Source organism: Octodon degus, unplaced genomic scaffold (genome assembly GCF_000260255.1).
Source record: "Octodon degus isolate 3935 unplaced genomic scaffold, OctDeg1.0 scaffold00016, whole genome shotgun sequence".
Classification (NCBI taxonomy): Eukaryota; Metazoa; Chordata; class Mammalia; order Rodentia; family Octodontidae; genus Octodon; species Octodon degus.
In genome coordinates, this window is record NW_004524592.1 from 19,655,858 (window position 1) to 19,681,424 (window position 25,567).

At 39.2% G+C, this 25,567-nt stretch overlaps 1 pseudogene; it reads left to right on the forward strand.

The window, feature by feature from the left end:
- The window catches only part of LOC101573396, a 36,886-nt pseudogene extending 33,324 nt beyond the window's left edge, over nucleotides 1-3,562 (forward strand).
- Nucleotides 3,563-25,567: the final 22,005 nt, after the last annotated feature.

Genomic DNA, 25,567 nt, shown 5'->3' on the forward strand with positions numbered 1-25,567 from the left:
GCTCCTAAGAAGTTTATGAGACACAAAATCTCTCAGCTTTTCTTTATTAAATATACAAACACTGGATTACTGTGAAGGAAAAATGTGCTGTGAGAAATTATAGTTAGTCATGCAAAGTGGTGAAAAGTTATACAAATCATATCCGCATTTCACATATGTTTTTATTGTAAGATGGTAATTCTTTTGCCAATCTTTCTAATCACTTAAAATTAAGAAATAATTGTGCTGACCAATGAGTATTTTGTCTACATAGAGACAGAGATATGTAAAATGATTAACATGGTGGCGAATTGTGATCTAAAAATTCATATCCCCTATAAAGTAAAATTAAAATTTGTTCCTTTAAGTGAAAAAGTATATGGTTATATCCATGAACCCGTATCTACTCAGTTTGGAAATGATATATGATATACTCAGACACAATAATTTAAGTCATTATGGATTATATTTATCTACTCATCTCTAAGCTGCGATGCACCAAAATGAACACATGCATTCCTCTTAGGACAGCGGTCAGCACAGCTATGCAGCATATTTATCTTATGTGTACTATCTCGCACTATAAATAAGACATTACATGTGGATAGCCTGAAATATTGGGTAGGTGATGGTGAGTTTCAAAGGACCTTATCTTCCCTTGCTTCTCTGTCTTTTCCAGAAAACATACAGGATTTACACATGATAGAAGAATGAGTCAGAACATATTTTAGATGTATGTTTTAGCAACGTATTTCTAAAATTTGATAACTTATACGATTAATAAAATACTGAAGTAAAAAACATTCATCATTCATACTTAGAAAGTCAAAACTTCAATAATTAGGCAGAGTGCAGGGGCTGGGGTTCAATCCCTCACCTGCCGCGCTGACCCTGTCATGGGGCAGGCTGAGACACTGAGATGGTGATTGACACTGGGCGTGGCGGCGCGCACCTGTGATTTCAGCTCTTTGGGAGGCTGAAAACAGAATTACTATGAGTCGGATCTACCTAGTGAGATCCTGTAGACCCTGTATTCCATGTATTAAATGCATTTTTAAAAACTTCAATAATTGGGGCCAGGGAGATGGCTCAGTGGAATAAGTGCTTCCCTGGTAAGCGCAAGGGCCTGAGTTCAATCCCCAGTTCCGCCAAAAAAAAAAAAAAAAAAAAAAAAACCTTCAATAATTAAACATCATTTTATGTCACATGATAAGATATTACTGCAAGTTTGTATTGCTTATTGTTGCACAGATTGGCAGCACTGAGAATTGGTATCAAGTTATTGATTGAAATAGAAATATATAAAAATTTCTCCATCCTTTTTTAGCCAATATGTTTTGGTCACAGTCATCAACATGCACATCAAAAATAGTAAAATATTTTTTTCTATTATAATTGCCTTTTATTTTGAAGAGTAAAAACCACAGCGCGAAAAATATAAGCAAAAACAGAAACAGTGTAACATGTAATAATACATGCATTACAGATTTTCTAAGCAAGAATACCTGGTTAACAGTGATTGATATATTGTTTATTTTTATCATCCAATCTGTTGCTCAGATTAAGAGATATAGTTATGTAAGATGGGACGTATGATTGAACATTACCATATGCTTTCAAAAAATCTTATATTTTTGTCCTTGACTCTCATTTTCTTCTATTACCTTTTTAAAAAAATTTACGTTAAAGAGAATATAATAATTAATTGATATGACATTAGAAATGGTACATATTTTGAAGACCAAATTGACAGATATTTCAGGTATAGTTTCAGTATTACATATTGTTATCCTCAATGTATTTGCTTAGTTCACATATATCAACATAGAGAGCCTGGGAAGTTCTGTCCAAGGCAGGTCTTGCAGGTCTCCGGAGGCGACGCAGGCCACTGTCACGGCGGCTCGGCTAGCTGTGAGTAGCTGTGGTGCTCTGCCTGCAGCTGCCCGCAGAGGCCCGCTGGTCCCCTGCCGCAGGTGGTCGCCCTGCTCGGCAGACGCCGTGTACCACGTGGTAGTGTCAGGAGGAGGCATGGTGGGCGCTGCCATGGCCTGTGCCTTGGGACATGATATTCACTTTCCTGACAAGAAAATCCTGTTGCTAGAAGCAGGTCCAAAGAAAGCACTGGAGAAGTTGCCGGAAATGTACAGCAACAGAATCAGCTCGGTGTCCCCGGGCTCTGCGACCCTGCTCAGCAGTTTTGGTGCCTAGGATCACGTCTGCAACATGAGATACAGAGCCTTTCGGCGCAGGCAGGTGTGGGATGGCTGCTCAGAGGCCTTGATAATGTTCGATAAGGATAATTTAGACGACATGGGCTACATAGAGGAGAACGATGTCATCATGCACGCACTCACTAAGCAGCTGGAAGCGGTCTGATCCAGTGACAGTCCTGTACAGGAGCAAAGCTGTTGGCTACTTCTGGCCTGGCCAGTTTTCCATGGCGGACTCCAGCCCATGGGTGCACATTACCCTGGGTGACGGCAGCACCTTCCAGACCACACTGCTGATTGGCACTGATGGGCACAACTCGGCAGTCCGGCGGCTGCAGGGATCCCAAGTGTCGACTGGAGCTACGACCAGTGTGCTGTCGTAGCGACTCTGCATTTATCAGAGGCCGCAGAAAACGATGTAGCCTGGCAGAGGTTTCTTCCATCCTGGCCCACTGCGCTGCTCCCGCTCTCGGACACCCTGAGCTCCTTGGTGTGGGCCACATCCCACGAGCACGCCACACACCTGCTCAGCGTGCATGAGGAGGAGTTTGTGGATGCTGTCGACTCTGCCTTTCGGAGTGACGCCAGCCACACCCAACTCATCAGCTCTGCCAGTAGTGAGCTGCAGTTTGCGGTTGCTCTGCTGAAGGCCACGAAGGTCTTGGCTTGCCAGCTACCCCCGAGTATAGCCAGAGTGGACGCCAACAGCAGGGTACTGTTTCCTCTGGGGCTGGGACATGCAGCGGAGTACGTCTGGCCGCGTCTGGCGCTCATCCTGGACACAGCCCACAGGGTCCACGCACTTGCTGGACAAGGGGTCAACATGGGCTTTGGGGACATCTCCAGCCTGCTCCGTCATCTCAGCACTGCAGCCTTCAATGGAAAAGACTTAGGCTCCATGAGCCACCTCACGCGGTATGAGACGGACAGACAGCGCCACAACACCGCTCTGCTAGCCGCCACAGACTTGCTGAAAAGGCTGTACTCCAGCAGGGTGGCGCTGCTCGTGCTGCTGCGGACGTGGGGGCGGCAGGCTCCCCGCTCAAAGAACAAGTTGTGGCCTTTGCCAGCAAGTGAGTGCCCTCCTGTGGAGTTCAGGCTGATTGGGAGAAGAGCGCTTGCCTCGTGACCACCGCCCTGCTTCCGGGGTGTAGCTTGATACATTTACTTCACACCAGGATTCTCGGCCCTCTTCTGCTGGCTGTGCACAGGGAGCCTAAGCGATGCCATGTGGCTGGAAACAGCTCTGACTACTAAACCAGAAGCTGCGGAGGTGCTGTTCCATTCATGTTCACTTGTTAGCAGTCCTTGCTAGAGATTTATGTATTTGGTACAGGGTCTCACTACGCAGCTTGGACTGGTAGTGATCCTCCTGTTTTCAGCCTCCCTAGCATTGAGATCACAGGCATAGGCCACCACGCCGGGTCTCTGGTGGCTGGCTCTGTGCCTGGGGGCGGGGTAGGAGGGGTATGTGGTGCCCAGGGGTATGTGGTGCCAGGGGTATGTGGTGCCCTGTCCCAGTGCTTGCCTAAGTAGGCACTTAGTCTGCTGAGCTACCTCACCAGCCCAGAAAATTTATTTTTCGTGCTGGTCATAAATTTGTTTAACTGATAGAGTAAAGAGTGAGAAATATTTACCATATGTCTATGAGAATTGCTGTTTTGAAATTAACATTAGAATACAGATTAAACACAAAGTACTTTAACTTTTGTCATTGGCACACAGAATTGGAAAAAAGCACAATCTCATTAATCCTATTTATTACATCTTCATCACAGCACCGGTCTCTGTTCAGTAATAAAATAATAATATCAGATCAGGAAACAGGTCTGTGGGATGTAGAATCCGCCCTCCGTCTGCCCGTCGTGTGGTGCCACCGCTTTGAGCGCCCCCAACAGCCCCTGGGGGAGGTCGTTAGCCCTGGCACCCTTAGAGCTGCATGCTGTAAAGATTTGTCCAGGAGTCTGCTCTAAAAATGAACCAAAGAAAAATAGTCTGCTCTAAAAAAAAAAAAAAAAAAAATAGAGAGTTAGTCAGGGTAAGAATTCTACACATTAGCTGCTTTCAAAAACCTGATGAAAATTCTTAGGGGTATTGCCTTAACCAATATATATATAGTTTTGCCCCTACCTTATATCCTAACTTTTTCCCTTTCTCTCTCTTTGCTCTTTAATCCTTAAATTCTGTTTCTTTCCATTTAACTCTGTCTGTTATACCTGTCAGTTTTTATTTCTTCTTTTGAGTTTTTCCACTAGGGAGACAATATGACATTGCACATGTGGGTCTGGTTTATTTCACTTATGAGTATAGCCTCAAGTTGCATTCCCCTACCTATGAAGACTTCAACTTTGTTTTTCTTGATAGCTGAGTAACACTCCATTGTATAAAAATATCACACCTTTTTCATCCATTCCTCAGGTAATGGTCATTTTGGTTGTTTCCAAGATTTGACTATCACAAATTGTGCTGCTATAAATATGGGGGCACATATATCACTATGATATGATATTTTCAGTTCTTTTTGGAAAATTCCCAGAAGGAGAATAATAGCTGGGTTGAATGGGATTTCCAGTCCTAGGTTTTTGAGGAGTCTCCACACTGATTTCCATAATGGTTGCACCAGTCTACATTCCCAACAGCACTGGAGAACAGTTCCCTTTTCCCCACAGCCTCTCCAACATTTTTTGTTGATTTATTTCTTTGTGTTAGTCATTCTTTCTGGGGTGAAATTGTATCTCAGTGTTGTTTTAATTTGTATTTCATGGATGGCCATAAAAAATGAATTTTATTAACAGTTGTGCTCACTATTAAAAAATGTGATGGAACTTTACATATAATGAGTTTTTAATTATAAAAACATTTAATTAAATGTCCAGCATATATTACATACATTCATTTTTATGTAAGATTTTCCTTTGGCAAATTCTGATGCTTTTCTTTGATATTATTAAAATATCATGGCAATTTCACACTATCATCTGAACTTGTACCCCTCATCCTTGATGACAACTGTCACCACTTCTGTTCCACTTTTCATTTTCAAAGCTCTTTTTTTTTTTTTTGGCGGAACTGGGGATTGAACTCAGATCTTTGGGTTTGCCAGTCAAGCGCTTATCCTACTGAGCCATCTCCCCAGCCCCATCAAAGCTCTTTATTAAAATTGTTTTAATATATCTGGTACACGGTCTCACTAGGCAGTTCAGACTCATAGTGATCCTCCTATCTTCAAGCTCTGCAGCATGGGGATTACTGGCGTGCACCACCAGGCCTGGTCTCAGAGTCCGGTTTAGCACGCCTGGGGGCGGGGCCAGCACAGCATTTGGTGCCAAGGATCGAACCCCTGGTCCCTGCACTTGCCTAAGAAAGCACTTAGTCCACTGAGCTATCTTATTGGCCCTTCAAAGCCCTTTATTAAAATTTATTTATGACCCCCAATGATCTTGGTAAGGAAGCTATATATTTGAATACTGTCTTGATGAATCGAAGCCAGCGTGCTTATGTGACAAGTGCTAGACCCTTTACCAAGCTCCAGAACCATAGAAGTCCTTTACCTTTAGCACTTTATGGAAAAGTAGTATTTATCTTTTACAGCTGAGAGACAAGTAAAGATCATTTACTTAAATCTTTTCTCAAATTTTAAGATTGGAAAAAAAAATGAGAGCCTAAAAGATCAGTGACTAACCCAAGAAATGTGGTACATTAGTGTCAAGGCCAAATTGGTTAACTGCTACTAGTTTATTGCTATTGTTTATTGAGCTATAGCAGTGTGCTAGGCATTCTATCAAACACTTCACCCAGATTGTTATATATAGAACTTCACTTTATCATTACAATAGAAGTGCCCTGATTATCCCTAAGATTATAAATAAATAAATTGCTGAGAATTAAATATTAAAGATGTGGTTTTTCTCAACATAAATTATCATCATATTATAGGAAAGTACTTAGAAATTTTTCAATTTATATATTGCATTTTGCTGATGTTTCTATGCAGTATACTTTACTAAACTCTAGAATATTCAATTTACAGAACAATACTGTAAGTGCAGGTATTTGTTATTTATTTCTAACAACAGAAACAATTTTTTTTTAATTTACATGGCTGACAGTGACAAAGGTCTACAATCTCAGATACAGGATCTCAGGATAAATCCTGAGGGGATTTCACTGATCTTATCAGACCCAAAAGCTACAACTCTTGTTGCATAGGTCCTGCTTTACCTTGGTCTTAACCATCCAGCAGAAAATTATGAAAACAAAGAATAAGAAGTAAAGCCACGGTGTTGTGTTGAGCTATAGGGGACTCAGGTCAACAATTTCTGACATTGCCAGTGAAGAAGAAGACCCAATACTATTATGGACTACTGGACTTTTTTAGAATATTTTGCTGAGTTAACACACCTATAATATTCAAATGATGGAACTAAACAAAAAAGGAGATACAGATGAATGTCCATTTTGTATCTGTGTATTCAAAATGGTTAGGATAGATTTATAGTTACATTTTCTTAATGAGTAGAGGGTTTTGTTCTAATAGTGTTTGTAAATAGAATATCACATCCGCATCTTGTACAGGAATTAACAACTAGGAAGAATGTATGCAATGTGTTAATCATTGAAACTGTCCTACCAATTTGGTTTGAAACTGTCTCATTGCTATTTGTTTCTCAGTAAAATTGCGGGAAAAAAAATTAGTGCAAAATCTACAGGGTCTACAGGGTCTCACTACACAGATTGGACTTGTAGTGATTCTCCTGTTTTCAGCTTCCCAAGTGCTGGGATTACAGGCAAGCGCCATCACGCCCAGTCTCAATCGCTGTCTCATTGTGCCCCAGGGGCAGGGCCAGTACAGCATGGCATGCTGGGAACCAAATCCCTGCAGATGCATTCTGCCTAAGCAGGAGCTTTAGTCCACTGAGCTATCAGGCCAGCCCAGAAACAAATTTTAAATTGTAATTTTCTGTTTTATTGCAACAAAGTCTCTTTGTACAACAATCATGAAAGCTACAATAATGTCAAAATTTCTACTAACTTTAGTACCTGAAGAAATCAACACAGCAGCAAACTTAAAGTTGTTCTAAGCTTCTTCCAGTGTGGTCTGTCTGACCTCAGCTGTCTTTGCTTCCTATCTATGGCTCTTTTTTTCTTAATAATAAAAAAAAAACAGCTGTCATATCATTTTAATTTTTTTCAGTGAAGTTAATTCTCTTGAAAACAAATATTTACTTCTTTCTTTCTGATCTGGACTGCAGATATTTCTTGTCACTAAAGGAGTCTTCAACAAATGAAAATAATAGAAGTTTACATTTTTTTGGCCCAAAAACTTACTAAAGCCAATGGATAGCCCTATCGATGGATCGCCTGATACTGTCTTATTTTTGAATGAGCCTGTAATGGCATCCAATAGAACGTGGCATGGAAAACATTATATTGGCAGAAAGTGACTGTATCTGTGTATTCAAAATGGTTAGGATAGATACATAGCTACATTCTCTTAATTCAATGAATAGAGGGATTTGTTCTAATAGAGTTTGTAAATAGGCTATCATATCTGCATCTTGTACAACAAATAACCACTAGAAAGACAGTATGCAATGTGTTAATTATTGGAACCATCTTACTAATTTGATTTGAAACTGTCTCACTGCTATTTATTTCTCAATAAAATTATGGGAAAAAACATCTTTTATGGCTAAAAGACAAGACTGCACAATAAGAAAATAAAAAACCCATTTAACATCCATCAATGATAGTAACACAAATGATTTCAGAAATTTTACATCTTTCTGATATGAGACCAACTGCACACTGAAAAAAAGTGTAATGACCTACATGATTGTAAATTACTGCCTTGAAAATATTCAATCTCTCTTCTTGAATCAGTATACTCAAAATGATCAAGCATAACATCAGAATTTATCTAATAAAACTTTCAGATGCCTTATGAAATATACCACCAGTCGTCATTGCAAATCATCAAAGTGTGGACCCACTTCCGCATGTTATTGCTAGAGAGCTTTGCCCTTTTCTAACTCTATTAGATCTCTCTACTGCCTCCTTGGTCTGCCCACTTTTCAAATTCATCCTCACTTCACACTCTGCTACTGTGGTTGTATCTCAGGGGCTTTTATCTTCTTTACCCTGATTCTCTGTTCTCCCTAGACTTACATCTATCTGTTCTTACTGTTCATGCCACTGAGTCTCTTCTTCTGACTGTATGCTTTTAAGGTCGTAAATATTTATCACTGAGACAGACCTTAGGAAGTTTAAAAAACATCTCTTCTGCTTTGTTGTTTGCTTGATGCATTTATGTAGGCACCTTAAAATTGTTTTTTTCAAAACTCAATTTAATTCTAGAGATAAGTTAATTGTAGCTAGAAGTTAAAAGAGGGATAATCATAAGAAAAGTTATAGGCAATGAAATAATATTATCCACCGGGGAGATAGTTCAGTAAAACAAACGCTTGCCTGTCAAATGCAGGGGCCTGAGTTCAATCCCCAGTTTTGCAAAACAAAAAGGAAAGAAAGAAATAATATTATCCTAATTAGTGGACAAGTTATAAGACTAGAGAGAGAATTCTAACATCATTTCTGTAGACACATCATTAAAAAGCATATAAAAATGAATTCAAAAATTATAATATCCTATTTAATTCAGTTTACCGTACTAAGATGATAGATTGATAGGGAAAAACAGAGATCCTTTCACCTTTACTATAGATAAATGTCCTCTCTTTCTTAAAAATAAAGCATCCCAGTGGACAGAAAAGAAGCTACGAGAACACAGAATGGCAGATACCTGTAGTATTGGTGGATGGAGTAGTATCAGGAGGAGGGATCAGTCCTAGGAAGGTGGAGTAGTAGCTTCTTTACCCTGCCTGTGATTCTTTCTCAGACAATCTAAGCTAAGAGTTCACAGAGCAAATCAGACTGGCAGTGGCTTTAGAACACAAGTTCACTGCTCCCTAATACTAAGCAGACTCGTTCTGTATGAGGACACACACACACACACACACACACACACACACACAGAATGTAACTTGGTAAAGTATGTGGTGAAAAAGCTAGCATGGAGCTTTGATGGAGGTTGGATTCACAGCAGAATGGACCACATGAAAGACAAGGCCATGATGAAGGTAGAGACAGTGAGTTTTGAGCTGCACACGAAGGGAGAGTGAGCAGGAAGCAGGAACCAGAAACAGGAACCAGAGATGACAACCAGAGGGATAAAAGAAGACCAAGAGCAAAAGGATGGCGACACTCCAGATGAACACCCTGAACAGAGAGCCTCATGAGATTTCCATGAACCCTCCCCAAGTCCCACTTCCCCAAACCTGGCTCCTTGAATGCCAGCAATGCCAGATGCATTCATACATTGAAATATTGTATAGAAAAAAATATGCTGTGAAACATATTTATGACTGGAAAATTCTTACGATACAATTGAGGAAAGGCAGAGTACAAACACAACTGTGTTTAACATAAAAAAACACATGTAATTAGAGACATAAAGCATAAGTGCATAAATGGTCAGTCATCAAATGACCATTTGCCACCCAAGTTGGCAGGCAATGATCACATCAGGGCAAGCAGCTAAACAATCTATTTTGTTTCTATTTTTTAACTTACTAAATTAAATGTTCATCTAAATACCACATGTGCTCTGCGACAGTGCCAGGGTAGGACTGGAGACCAGATGAGTGTGTTCATGGCTCCGCCCCTTTGGTTATCACTCAGCCGCCCCTTTGGTTATTGCCAGCCACTGTGCTGAGTTAGTGCATTCTGCAGTTTCACATAATGCTCCTTCTTTGTTATCTATATCTTAATGTATATGCACAGCAAGCCATTAGTTAAGAGAAGGCAATGTCACAAGACCGACGCTGAAGTATAAGTTAATGAAAAACAAACAGACGGAAGAGAGAGATACCATTCCAAATTTGCATCAAGATTATTTCCACCAGATGCATATGTTAAACTCATCTGATCAAGATGTCTCTGCTGTTTCCAAACCAGAGAAAATACTGGACCAATTAAATCATGTTGACTTGCACTTATTGGAAATTAATACTCACTATTCCTCCATAGTTTTTAGCATTCCTTGAAAATATCCTATCACTTTCTACTTTATTTGATCATTGGATCCAAGCATAAAATTGTTTTTTAAAAGTGGATTTACTTTTCTTTTAGGTGCAAAGGGCAAGACTTGGCAATGTTAGCTATTGAAAACACATTATCTCTTTTGGATACCATAAGCACTGATTTAAACCGCTATTTTAATGTATATTTTGTCTCAAAACTATCATGTTGTTCAAATATTTATTTGTCAGCAAAATATATTTGTTCCTACAAAATGGAAGTAAGTTTAGAATATATTTCTCTTGGACAGATTGGTTAACCTGAACCTTTTTCTCTTAATCCATATAAGGGAAAAAGAATTAGATCAATGATCTTTTAAGGAACCATCTTTTAAGATTGCTCAAACATCTTCTAATTATCATTAGACAGGGTAAGGTCTAGTAAATCCAGAATTGCCTAAATTCCATATATATATATATATATATATATATATATATATATATATATTCAAAATTCTTTCTCTATGGTATAAGCAACACTTAAGACCTAATTTTTTAAGTATTACTGAAGCATAATGGATCATCAGATATTAAGTTTAAAAAACACTATATCAATTTCTAGAGTTCTTTATATTTTTTGTACAGTAAACCTTTATCAGAGACACAGTTTACTAATGTTTTTCTCCTACTAGCACATTGCCTTGCATTTCATTTACTTCCATTGCTTTTAATTAGATATAGTCTCCTTGTTTATTTTTGCTTATGATTTTGATGTAATATGAATAAAATCATTGTCAAAAGCAAAAAAAAATTAAAAAAGAAATAAAATAAAATCTATATCATTCAGAGTTTAATCTGATTTATATTAGTAATTATTTTTAGTCTTAATTTTCATATAGTTTTATAGATGCATGAAAATGCCATTCAACTCAAAAGAAAGCTTACCAGCCCTCTGTTCTCCATTTTTTCAGTATCTGTATCCCAGAGGGACCAATCTCTACTCTTATAGTTGATCAATTGGATAAAATTTTCCTATCCCTGAAGGTGCTCTTTTTACATTGAGTCTTGGCTGTGAGTACCCTCTATTTATGTCTTACTAGGGAGCTTAGAATTTAGCTTTTGTTTTTCTGCCAAGAGCTTCTCTCTCCCTTACCATGCTGCAGGTGCACAGTACCTGTGTCCCGTCCATATTTTATACCATATTTTGTTTGAAAGCATAGGCTGCGTTTGCAATGTGACTCTAAGACCATATCAACATCTCAAATTCTATGATCTCTTAACTTTATGCACAATATTCTGACTTTCCAAGACATGTTCATGCTTGTCTTATCTTTTAAAGTCTTCATTTAGTATTTTCTTTACTCTTGATTTATTGAAACCCAAATGTTACCAGTTATCAAGCTGTTACATTACACCATACAGTCATCTTCTTAAAGAACTCACTCCTTGGACAACTCAGATATGCTCAAATTTGGACCAAGTACTCTCTACATGAGATTCCTGCTCTCAACCTTCATGTCTGCCTTGAATTGCATCCCATTTCCTAGCTGATGGTCTAGGATAGGTAGATGATAGGAAGACATAGATAAACATAGATATAGATGTAGTGAATAACTTAGCTATGCTACCATGGTGATCCCCTGTCCAAGTTAGTGCCAGGTCTCTAATATCTAGACCTGTGTTTTTGTCATTAGTAGGATTAACTATATGCACTCATCTTTGGACATACAATTTTTTTTCTTTTTTCCTGGCTTTTCTATAACTTTGTTTATTCACTTTCTCAGTGAATCTCATGCATATGCCCAATTTATCTTCCCCTCAAGCCTCTTGAGTAAAAAATTTTAAAACGACATCTTTCCATGTATTCTCTTACCATTATAACTTCTGATTGTGCATGCACACACAAACACACCAATGTGATCAGGAAGACGTGAAATCATTGGAGTTACAAATGAGATCAAATTATAAAAGTGTCAGGAAATTTTATTTTCACAGTTAATATACTGGAAAATTTTCCCAGCCCATACTTAATGCTGCACAGTATTGATGATAGTGTTGGCTCCCACTTATTCCTCCATTTCTGGGCATTTCTTTAATATTGAGTGATCATCTAAAACGTCATGAACTATTGATATTTTTATTCATTAACATTTTGAAGATGATACTAATTAGAAGTCTAAATTTTTCTTGATAAATTATAATGTTATGTTTTAAATCTAAACTATCCTCCAGAAGTGTCCTGTATTCAGAGTTAGGGTTTTGGTGTTAGATCGGGGATGCTGTGCAGTATAGCAGACTCATCAACCAAAATGCCATGAATGCAAGGGCTATGGGGACTCAGGGGTATTTTGGAAGTGAAATGCTCTAGGCTGAAATCTCATACTGCACTTCAGCATGCCTCTGAAGTGTATCTCACTCCCTGACCACCCCTTCTCTCTCTCTGCTTCCTGGCTGCCAGGAGGGAAACAGATTGCTCCATGGTACCCTTCCCTCATGTCATTTATATTCTGGAGCTAGCCACCCACAGATGAATTACAGCCCCAACCTTGAACCAAATAGCAAATTCTTCCTTTATGTTATTTATTTATTTATTTTGATTTTAGGACAGGGTCTATACGGTCTCACTGCGTAGATCGGAATCATAGTGATCCTCCTGTTTAAAGTCTTCCAAGCACTGGGATTATGTGCCACCATGCCCAGTCTTAATTGCCATCTCAGTGAGCCCCGGGGACAGTGCTGGTACAGCAGACCCAGGGATGGAACTCCCAACCTCTGTGTCTGCCTAAGCAGGAGCTTTAATCCACTGAGCTATTTGGCCGACCCTTAAAAGTATATTATGGTAATATTCTTTTTTTTTCTTCTTCTTCTTCCTTTAAATTGTAGGTGTTGGGTATTTTGTTCCAGTCATGAGATGACTTACCAATCTACATAGAGTTGTAAAGGAACTAAAAAGAGTTATTAGCATTTGTAAATAAAGCATTTACTATTTTTCTCTTATTTCAGAATTTTAAACTTTACAAAGTAAAGAAGTGAACTATTTGGAATAAAAGTACAGACAACTATACTTTGCCCAATGCTTACATTATTAGATTCTGGGTTCCAAATTTGTGCTGCTACATACTAACTGTATGACCTTTGACAGATTTTTAAACTTCTGCTGCTTCAAAATGAGGACAATTTTCTTCATAGGACCAAGAAGAGAATAAATAAACTTTACACGTACAAAATACATAAAATAGTGCCCAGCTCAGTTAGCAAAACACTGATTATTTTTCAAGTTTCATGGATGTCATTATCACTCAGTTTTTATCTTTTTCATGTAAATAAGTTCCAGCAACATTAGGTAGAGGGCTTTGAGATAATTTTCACTCTTTTCTACTTGTATGTGCTGAAAGAGAGCTTTCAAAATTCGAAATATGTCATAATTAAAATTACACCAAATGACCCCTTTTATAGGTCCATGAAGAGAAGCTGAATACCCAGAGAGATCGTTAAGTCTTCAGCCCTCCCAGTAAAAAATGAGAACTAGACCTAAGTGCTTCTTTGGCAGCTTTGCCGATGGCTGCCAGCATCCCAAAGAGCTGGCATTTCTGTTTACATCCACTGCCAGTCCGCAGACGAAACCTCGGCTGAAGTCTATTCCTTTCTGTCCTCAGACGTCATGCGTTTAAGGGTAAGAGCTGCTTTACACATTTAGACTTTCTCATGGCAAGTAAACTAGAAGTTCCAGTAAAAAAGATAATTTTTTGAGGTTGATGGTCTAAAATTTGCCAAATTTTAAATATATGTAGTGAGCAAAACCCACCTCCAACTGTATACTGCAAATGAGAAGAAACTCGCTATTCAGTACCTGAGTCGTTGCGAACATTTCTCCCACATCCACAGTAACGGTGTCACCTAAGTGCCATTTGGACTCCTGCATGGTTCTTTTTGTTCTGGGGGTGGATGCCTTTTCCATGCACCGTTCTGTGTGCTCAAGGCCAGTTACTTGAACTGGATAATGGGTTTCTCAGGCAGGAGCTTTCTGGACAGGGAAAAGCAGACACTGATTCCCAGTCATGACGCTCCAGTTCAAGCTCACTGCTTCCCACTTAGCACTCTGTCTACCAACCAGAAAATAATTTGTTTAAGTCATGAAGGCTTACAGTTATTTATTCTTTATCCTTGATTTTTCAGAGAGCATCTCAGCAGCAGCAGCAGCAGCAGCAGCACCAACCCTCACTAACAGCGGAGAGCAGGGAAGAAGGACCCAATTCTGAGCTGTGCTTACTTTGAGCAACTGTACTAAAGCTTTTGCAGTGCTGGCCCTTGATCCGGCAGCTCATGTAGGCTCAGCATTCAGCAGAGCAAGCAGCTTTAATCTAATTCTCACTTCATTCCCCCCCAGCCCCGCCCCCGGCTTTCTCCTTAAGACAAGTCTCAAGGAAGAAAGAGAGAGGGAAAGACAGAGGGTTGGGCGGAGACAGAGACAGAGTGTGCCACAGGCCTGGCTTGTCTCAGTACCAAAATGCAGTGCTAATTATCCTGGCTGTAATCCGTGATCCAGCCCAAATGCAGGTACACAACTGCTTTACTTGGGGGCAGCCTCTGCTTAACCCTGCTTCCTCTCCCCACCTCTCCAGCACGTTCCCTGATCTTCAGCAGCAGTTATCTCCTGATGGTAATAACTCACGGGCTGCCCAAGACAAAGAATCCCCTGGGAGGCGTCCAGGTGAGAAGCGCAGGAGCCAGTGCCCCAAATGGGTGCGGGGTGGATCGTGACTTACCAGGAATGAGGAAAGGAAATCCAGTGCGTTTTATTATGGCTTTTAAAAAGACTTCATGGCACTTAAAGTCACAGTAGTGCACCTAGGATAGTAGCAATTTGATCCCTTTCCCATTGAGTAATAAGTGAAAGGCTTTAGTCTGTTTTAGAATGGAACTAATTTTTCTTAATTGGATGAGTAACGTTCAGTCCATTGGAGCTATGTACTGCCCTTAGGATAATGATTCACGTATGGGTTCAGACTATCTACATATCTTTTAAAAAAAAAAAAGACTTGTTTATTTAAGGGTCTCATTACACAGCTAAGACTCAGTGATCCTCCTGTCTCAGCTTCCCCAACTCTGAGATTACAGGCTTGCACCACCACCCCCAGTTTTGGTGGCCAGCACAGTATGCAGTACTGAGGTTCAAATCCAGGTCCTCTCACTTGCCAGGCAGTTACTTAGACCACTGAGCTATCTATCACCCTGTCTACATGTCTTATAGGAACTTACCAGTAGGGAGAAATGCATTACCAATCAAAAGAAAGCATAGTCAGTGACTCTGGTGAGTAAAGATTTCTGACTCAGTGCATCTTCTACTATGATTTATGAAAAAAATTCTAATTTACACTTTTTCCCCCTAATCCTCCCTTTTAATTAAAATCATCTGAATCACCACATATGTAACACTGAGAGAGGAGAAGGTTCTGAAGTTCTTCCTAATATATCCAAAAATAGATATAATCTTACTAATTCCACCAAGCTCACCTTAGTCCAAACCACAACCACTGCGCCTGACTATCTCACCCACTTGCGCTCCAGCCATCCATGAAGCATCAACCCTGGTCAAGGTACTTAATTTGTAGGGCTTTACCAAAGTGAAAATACAGAATCCTTTGCTCAAAAATAGGGGAAAAATGCCCATTGAAGATACACAATTTCCCTTTTTCTTTTTTCTTGGTCTTTCTTGTCAATGTAAAGGTTTTTCCTACTTGCTACTTATAGTATCCTTCCTTGATGAGCATAGATCCTTAGAGGTGACCCAGAGGGATCTCACCCTATGACTCCATGTGTGCAGCCCTCTTGCTGCTGGGATTTCTTCCAATAAGGTGTCAGGAAAGGCCTCATGAGTTGGCTGGGGGAGAGGGGATTAGTTGCTTTTGCCTGTGGGCCCACAACCCCATGGTGTAGACAAGAGACCTCCAAGGAAACAAAGAATAGCCAATCTTTTCTGTGCCCCAAAAATTCAATGGAGAAGACCTGATAAAATCAGCAGAGATTTGACTAAAGATTGATTTTGTTTTTCAAAAATAATTTATTCTTTCCATCTACCATTTTTATCTAATTTTTTTCTTCAGTCACTCAGTAAATCTACCATTAAAATACAATAGAAAAGCAAAAAGAGAATATGATTATGAAACATAATATGGTCAAAGAAATACACACAGATTTTTTCATAATTTTATTGATAAATAGCAATGAGACAGTTTCAAATCAAATCGCTAGGACATTTTCAATAATTAACACACTGAATACATACTTCTTAGTGGTTAATTGCTGTACAAGATGCAGACTTGAGATCCTATTTACAAACACCATTAGAACAAATCATTCTATTCATTAAGAGAATGTTAGGTTAGAATATCTATCCTAACCACTTTGAATACACAGACACAAAACGAACATTCATCTGTATACCCTTTTTTTGTTAAGTTCCATTATTTGAATATTATAGGTGTGTAAACTCAACAAAATATTCTAAAAGAGTCCAGTAGCCCATAATAGCATTGGTTCTTCTGCTCAACTGGCAATGTCAGAAATTGTTGACCTGAGTCCCCCACAGCTCAACATAACAGCATGGCTTTACTTCATATATTTCATCTTCATACTTTTCTTCTGGATGGTTAAGACCAAGGTAAAGCAGGACCTATGCAACAAGAGTTGTAGCTTTTGGGTCTGATAAGGTCAGTGAAATCTCCTCAGGATTTATCCTGAGATCCTGTTCCTCAGATTGTAGAACCTTTGTCAGTGTCCGCCATGTGGATGAGTCACGGCCATTGCTTGGCCAATGTGCTCTCTGTGAAAGCCTGAGAGAGTGTCTTCTCTCCATGTGACTCTCCTTAGGCACACTCTATATCGTCGGTCACTTTCCTCTTTGGCCCCATAATCTCCTTGATCAGAAAATTTGGGACACTACTGAGTTACATAACATTACTGTACAAGTTCTCATATGTCCTGAGTGTTAATTGACCTTAGAAGGTTATGGCCAAAATGTTGGCTTTCCTTGCAGCCCTCCTTTTTCTCTAATTTTGGTCTGCAAACTTAGGTTGTTAAGCATCCAGAAGACAAGCTTAGTGTTATTATCAAACAACTTAGGCTATTAAGCTTAACTTCACTATCTGTCTGCATATCAGACATCTTAGGCATAATAAGGAACAGGTATTTTTCATCAAGTATTGATATGCACACAGATATTTTTATGAACATTCTATGTCACATTACAAAATTGTTATGAAATCTCTTGAATGATTTTCATGATAATTCTAAATTATTTTTTAAGGTTCTACACATTTTTAAACATAATCACACAAGCCTCACCTATCTGTCTCTAAAACATTGCTGTGAGTACAGGTTAGACTTTTCACTTTATAACTTTGCATTACAACTAACTGTTGAGCCAAGAACCAGTTGTTCACCTTCTTCACCATTGTTTATGCCCATGTTGAGAGCATCAAAAGGGTTAGAATGCTCTGAAGAGGCTGTTGCCTGTGAGGAGTTCCAGTTCTCTACCTCCCAAGGGTAAGGATGAGGAATCTGTATGTTGTCCCAAAACCTGGTTAACCTGTTTTGTCCCAGACACCTTCAAGAACTGAATGTTGTCCTACCGTTGGGAGAGGGTAATGGTTGCCTCTCTAGGAAACACAGAGGGTGGGGAAGGCAGCAAAGTCCAGAACTCTGGCTGTGCTCTAGCCGGGCCAGCACACAGTGTATACTTGGCATAGGCAAAGTGAACCACATGCCGGAGGAGCCAACCCTGTCCCCTTCCACTCCTGCACAAAATGATTTCCTGGAGGAGGATGGGACTTTGCTACACAAGCTACCACCAAAATGGGGATTGTCAGAGTATCAGACAGAAAGCCCCAGGGGCTCAGAAGAGAAGACTTCTTATAACATACATGAACACACACAGGAAGACAGCAGATTGCAGAGGTCCCTGCTGAAGGACAGGGAAGTGAGAACAAGAGATGCAGAAAGCAGGAGAGGAGGAGTGAAGGAAATGTTCGTTCACATATTGGACCTGGATTTCTGCTGTGCCTTCTTTTCCCAAATGTTTGGTTTTATTAGTCTTACTATCCTAGCTGTTGACCTTTTCCAGAACTTCATACTGTATTTCATTTCTTACAACAAGAAATGGCATTCTGATTGCTAAATTGAGTCTTTCCCTGTGATTAGAAGCAACAGTTACATTTGTCATTCCTTAAAGTGACCTGAAGAGTCAGAATCTGTTGGGAACCAGGACGGTGGGAGAAATAAGGTGATGATGCCAGGTGACGTTCATAACTCGGCTTAGTGAGTCAGCTTATCTATGACCGACTACGTGCGATTTCCCAAGGCGTAGGAAAGGATGTGGCATAGCGGATAAAATGAAAAGAGCTTATGAGTAATGCAGCTAATGTTCAGATCCATCCTTTGCCATAATAATCACAAACTTAAACTCTGTAACTACACTTTCACTTTCCTCTTCTATGAAGTGTTGAACTTGGGATCTGAAATGATAGCTCACGGTTGGTTATTCCTGAGTACAGTGTCTAATATAAAATAGACTCATGAATAAATATTTTAAGTGCACAAGTGAAAGAATGAAGTTGACTCCAAGTGTACTAAAATTAATAATTGTCATTGTTTGCTGTGGCCCTGCAAAAGATGGCTGGGAGGTGGTTAGGGGCTGGATGGAGTTCGACTCCAAGAGCCAAAAACAACGGAGAACTTCAGCCAAATAAAAAGCTGCCAGTCATCTTATATAAAAACGCTTAACACCACTCAGAGAAATGTATGCTAAAGAGCATGTAATCCCTGGAAAATATCCTTCTACAAATCCTTTTCTGAGCAAAAACATAAAGGACTGACTTTATGGGATTTTTTTAAAAACAACAGATTTACCTCTCTATAAATTTGAAAGGTATACTAGTTTGAAAAACAGTGAAAATTATTGAAAAAGTACCCTCCATATAGCCTGAAAAGTAATTATTCAGGAGAAAAAAATATCATTTTGCCTGGAAGAGAAATAACTAACTGATGACAAGGCATTCCCAGAAGTGAAGTTTTGTGGTAAAGATTGTTATTGTACAACACATCCAGTTAAAGAACTATAAAAAATCAAACTCAGTTCATCAAAAATGCATGATCAGATTTCACCTAGAAAGAGTTTATTTTGTGTATTCAAATGGCCACAGTTACTGGCAAGTAGGCCAAATGGGCCCCATGCTAGATAGTAAGACCGAGCAACAGTAAAACTTGCACAAATCAGAGATCGCGCCCTTCTTGTCTATGCAGTCAACCATAAGCTCCACATACCGGTATTCTGTGGGAAACCGGACTATATTTGCTAGAAATCTCCAATTTTAAGAGAATCTTATAAAACAATTTTTAAATAAAGGTAATAAAAATGAGATCAAGAATAAAAATTTAAGGTTTCTTGAAAGCAAGCAGTAATATGCAACCATATGTCCAGTCTTGCAAAACTATATCCATTAATCTGAGCAACAGACTTAACAATAAAAATGGATAATATATCAACCATTGGTAATCAGCTATTCTTGGTTTGAAAATCTGTAACATATGTATTGTAGTATGTTACCCTATTTCTGTCTTTGTTTCTGATTTTTGTTCTTGTTTTTGTTTTTACTTTTCAAAACAAAATAAAATATTTTTTTAAAAAGAGAATCTTAGTGTTACAATTTTTACCTGAAAATTTTCAAATTTACAAAACAAAAATATGGACCAAACTAAGCAAGTGTTTGGTATGTGTAACCAAAGTTCGTAGAGTACGTTACTATTACTTTCTGGTAAAATGCTAGTGATAGCATGAAAAAGAAATAGGAGTAATCATACGCAAATCTTTGACCTATATAAACCATTATAAGAGATTTTAAAAGATATTCATATTTGTAGCATCACAGAAAAATGGACTATTTTTTCCTGGTTTCTTTCCTTTTTCATTCCTTCTTTTTCCTTATTTTGTAAGACACTGAATTTTGCTCCAACTCCCGATTAGTGTCAATGCTGGTGAAGTTGATTTTGCTGTCCTGGTTTTCCTGAAGAATGGCTCTTCCAGTCAGCCCAGTGTTTCCAGAGCCTCCCTTCTGCTTCCTGTTTTCTAGGAACATACCCTGGTCACATCCCTGTGGCAATGTGCCTAGGAAAGGAACAGAAAAGTCAAAAGTAAAAAAAAAATCAGAATGCCCTTGCTAACTTTCTTGATTCTCTTCCCGCCTATGTGAGTCCCACATGGTACTGAGCATGGATACATGAGTGGATTTCTGCAGCTGGACTGTGGGGCAGTGAAGAGAGACAAGGGAACATTTTGACCCTAGCCTTCCAAGATCAATTAAGACTCAGGACATATGAGAACTTGTACTGTAACATCACATAACTCAGTAGTGTCCCAAATATTCTGATCAAGGAGATTATGGGGCCAAAGAAGAAAGTGATCAATGATGTAGAGTGTGCCTAAGGAGAGTCACATGGAGAGAAAACATTCTCTCAGGCTTTCACAGAGAGCACATTGGCCAAGCAATGGCCGTGACTCATCCACATGGCTGACACTGACAAAAGATCTATATCTGAGGTACAGGATCTCAGGATAAATCCTGAGGGGATTTCACTGACCTTATCAGACCCAAAAGCTACAACTCTCTTTGCATAGGTCTTGCTTTATCTTGATCTTAACTATCCAGCAGAAAAATATAAAAACGAAGTATAAGAAGTAAAGCCATGCTGTTATGTTGAGCTGTAGGGAACTCAGGTCAACAATTTCTGACATTGCCAGTGAAGCGGAAGACCCAATACTATTATGGGCTACTGGACTCTTTTAGAGTATTTTGCTGAGTTAACACACCTATAATAGTCAAAGAATGGAACTTAACAAAAAAGGGCATACAGATGAATGTCCATTCTGTATCTGTGTATTCTAAATGGTTAGGATAGATATATAGTTACATTCTCTTAATGAATAGAGGGATTTGTTCTAATAGTGTTTATAAATAAGGTATCATGTCTGCATCTTGTACAGCAATTAACCACTAGGAAGAATGTATGCAATGTGTTAATTATTGAAACTGTCCTACCAATTTGGTTTGAAACTGTCTCATTGCTATGTGTTTCTCAATAAAATTATGGGAAAAAATAAATAAATTTTAGAATAAAAAAAAAGAAAAGGCTTGGGTCCAAGTCCCTTCCAGCACTCCAGCCCCAGAGAACAGGCCTCCAAAGAGAGAAAGGAATACCATGATAGGTAAGACTTTGTCCCAATTCAACAGTTCTGTTTTAAATCTTTTTATTTATCCAAGAAAACTTCTCTTGCATCAATGTCAACCTTTGGGTCTTAGAGCTCATACCAGAGCTCCCCTTCCATGAGGAAAATCTGTGGAAGAAGAGAGAGAGAAAAAGAAAGTGATATGAATGGCCTGCAACCTTAGGGAAAACCCTAGGCATAGTGAGACTCTGTGAAAGTCCTGAAATTTAGAAGAGCAACTGGAGATGTCACTTCTGCCACAGCATCCTCCTGCCACTGTAACCAGGCAGGTGTGCCCTCCATGGCTATTTTATTGTGACCCTCTCTGGGGTTCTATATGTCCATGGAGCCTCCCAAGCGGCATGTGACTCAGTTCCAGACAAGCAGAGGTCCCCACTTGTGATATTTTTTTATCTTTTAATATAATATATATAACATATATTAATATTATATATACACATATATATATATATATATATATAGGCAGTGCTTAGATTGGGATGGGAAAAATGTATACAAAGGAAAATCTGATATGATATTCATGTAAAATCATTACATATACACTCAAACAACTTCAATGCATGTTTTTAAAAGAGAAAAAGAAAAATTATTTCTAGGAATTGAAAACCAGTAGTGCAAAACTATAGATGACACAGCCCAAACATTTGGAGAAGAGAAAAAAAGCATAAGAAAATAAAGCAAATATGGTGGCACCTGATTTTTCCCTTAAATTGGTGGGGGTCTTCTTCTTAATATGCATAAAGAAATTCAGATTATAAAAATTCAGTAAACTTTGATTTTCAAATAAGTATGTAATCAGAGTGTCACTGGATAATTCTGGAAGCCAACACTGCATTCCATCACGTACAACTTACAGAGAAAGCTGGTAAATAAGACTCTTCCCTCAAAGCGCTTACAATTTAGTCAAAGCAACTAGACTTTTTAGAGTAAATGAAAGCTCAGTTTACTTAATTTATGGTGGAGAAAATTAAATCTCGTAGAGTGAGTCTTAGAGTCTACAAAACTAGCAGCGATTAGGGTTAGAACCCAGTCTCTTAAATCCTGAGCTCTCTTCTGTAAGTGCCGTATGAAATAGTCCAGACTACACATTGCAATAGTTCAGCTTCATGGAGAAAGAGGACATGGGCTGCTCTTGAAGGATTTATCAGAGGCTCTTATCGTGGGTAAGGGCAGGAGTCTGGGGTGTTAGGATGGGGACTTAAAAAATGACTTCTCCAGATCTTTGCTTTAAAACTGGATGCCATTTTTAAATATTTCTCTTTTCTCAGAAATGACTGCAAGCTTTATAAGAATTTTTAAATGGTTCTTAAACCAAAAATTAAACAAAAATCCTGCAGGGTGGAGAATCACAGACAGATGTAAGAAGGGAAACCAAATCCCCTGGAACTGATTTTTTAAAACAGCACAAATAAAAAGAACCAAAGAAGCAGAATTCTTTGTTAGTACTGAGGTGAAGAAAAGGCACACAGACACAGAAGAGGCCAGGTAATCCAAGATTTTAGCAATCCGAGGGGAGAGGTTAGCATTAGTGAATTATAAAATCCCTTTGCTAGTAGTAACCTCAGAACACAACTTCAGCTGATAGCTAAATGAAAGTGCTCTTCATACATCCATCGTCATTTCCATCGTGCAGAAGCCTGCTTACCTAGACACTCAAGCCAGGCATTTCTTCATGTTGTAGCACAATATTTGGAGTAGCCTTTAACATGCACCCAAATCAGAGATATGTCAGGTCCTGAGAAGCAAATTAATATAAAGAAAAGGGCGCTGGGAGGTCACTTTGTAAACCCTTAGGTGCTTGGCACATACGCCCACAGGAGTGTGAATTCCTATCAAAGCAGGGCAGGATGGCCTGTGTGTGGAATTGCACTCTGGACAGGTGGGCCACCAATCTGCCACCCATGGGCTACTCACTGTTGTTTTTTAATGTCAAAATAAAAATCACTAAAGTTAAGAAAGCTGAGTGGCTTTTACATATTAATCCCATTACATATTTTATGTGTGGCCCAAGACAACTTCTCTCTACCCAATGAGGCCCCAGACAGCCCAGAAGCTGGACAACCATGATTGAGAAAATGAATTACTTTTCCCTTATTAGCAGCTCATTATTCATTTAGAAAGAAGCTTTCAGATTCACTCAGAGACTTTCCTTGCCACTGGCCCCCACCCTGCCTGCATCACCATCTAGCAAACACCAGGCTGTCCAACCCCAGCCTAGCTTGCCGACAAATGTCACTCAGAGTGGCTCCCAGTCGTCCCACAAAGTCAGACGCCATCTGAGCTGCACTTTCCCAGGAGCGCCTTAGCCTGGCATCTTTGTTCTGTTTTCAGATAAACAGATCCAATTCCTCAACAAACAGCCTGCTACAGTCCTTTTGATAACAGAGTAATAATTCAAAACAAATGATTCTAGGCTTTGAGGATAGCACTTTTATGGGTCATGAAGAAATCCTCCCACCAACATCTGTTTGATTTTATCTACTTGAACTTTATCCTCCAGTTGAAGATTTATAAGCTGAAATCATCCCAGCCTATTAAAGTCAAACTAATGTTCAAGCACTAAGCAGAGACTGAAAGTGCATTTCCTCATCATCCACCTTCAGAAAAGCTGTGTGAGCAACAGAAGAGCCAAACTGTGCAGGATTTTATATTTGGCTGAGCCAGAGCTGAGCCTCCCATGACAGGGACCTGGAAAATTTAATTTGTGCATTTTATGAAAAGTGAGTTTTTTCCAGAATCATTATTGGAAAAGACAACATGAAAACTACAGAGGCTGTTTACACAGAAGCTTGTTTTCTTAGAGAAATCCGTTACAGGTCAAAGAAATGCAATCCAGATTTCCTTTTGCTCTTTATCTTCTCCCTCCCTTTCCTTGTGGATGACAAATTTTTGAATCGCAGTTCAATACTATCCAAGTTTAAGTTATTACCCCCCAAAACAAGGAGTGTCAGGAGCTTTTCATGTGCTGAAAGCAACAAATGAGGATGCACAGAGAGAAAGTCAAGAATTCTGCGTTCATGTGACAAATTCTCCATGAGGTCACTAAGTCAGTCAAGCAGGAAGCTGGTGACACTCATCAGCTCTTCTTCCATGTGCCTGCACGTATGTGCATATAGATGTACACACATGCTGTTCTGTGTGCACAGGTGCTTGCTGGGAGAGGTGTCTGGAAAGGCTGTACTGCGTGGAGGCTCTCATTCCTGGCACTTACCGTGTGGAGTCACAGAAAGCATCCAGCTGCCTCCAGAGGTTTCTATACTTTAAACTACTCATCTAGCACATCTTTTATTTCTTTCTAGGCTTTTGCTTTTATTTCTCTGCAATTTCTTCTCTCCTCTCCCTTCCTCTCCTCTTCTTTGGGAAGTTCCTGCATCCCATCTTCACATAGTAATCATAGATTGAAACAATGATTCAGCAATCAACGGCTTTCAAAACTAATTTGTATACTTAATTTCAAATTAAACATAGTGTGTATGCTCTCAGGAAAAAACTTAGAAAGGACCTTTTAAAATATGATACCTTCCTCCATTGCACAAGCAGTTGATAACTAACACAAACATGCATAGATCATGTCTCCATTCTCTTGTTCAATGCCAAAAGCATACAAATAAACTGACATACACTCTGCCTCTGATCCTATAAATTTTATTGTCAATAATGGGAAGACGTAGTAAAGAGAGAATTCTCTTCCTACTGTACTGCATTGAATGATAGTGAGGTAAGTAGCAACACTACCAAGACAAAAGCCACAAAGTCATCAGTGAAGGCCTCTAAGGGGGATGTTTGACTTAGGGGTGGCAGGCACCATTTCCCTGACGTGTGAGGAAAGCTTCTTCCAAGGCCCTGGGGCAAGGAAGAATGTGTTACTGGAAGAGGGGGATTTTATTTGGCTTCACAGAGAGAGGAGAATGGGAAGCTGATGCTGCAGGAAGAAGCAGCAGAGACCCTGTGGCATTCTGTAGTTAGAGTAACATCCCTCCTTGCACTCATTTATCCCAAGTCAAGTAAAGGGTTTGAAGCAG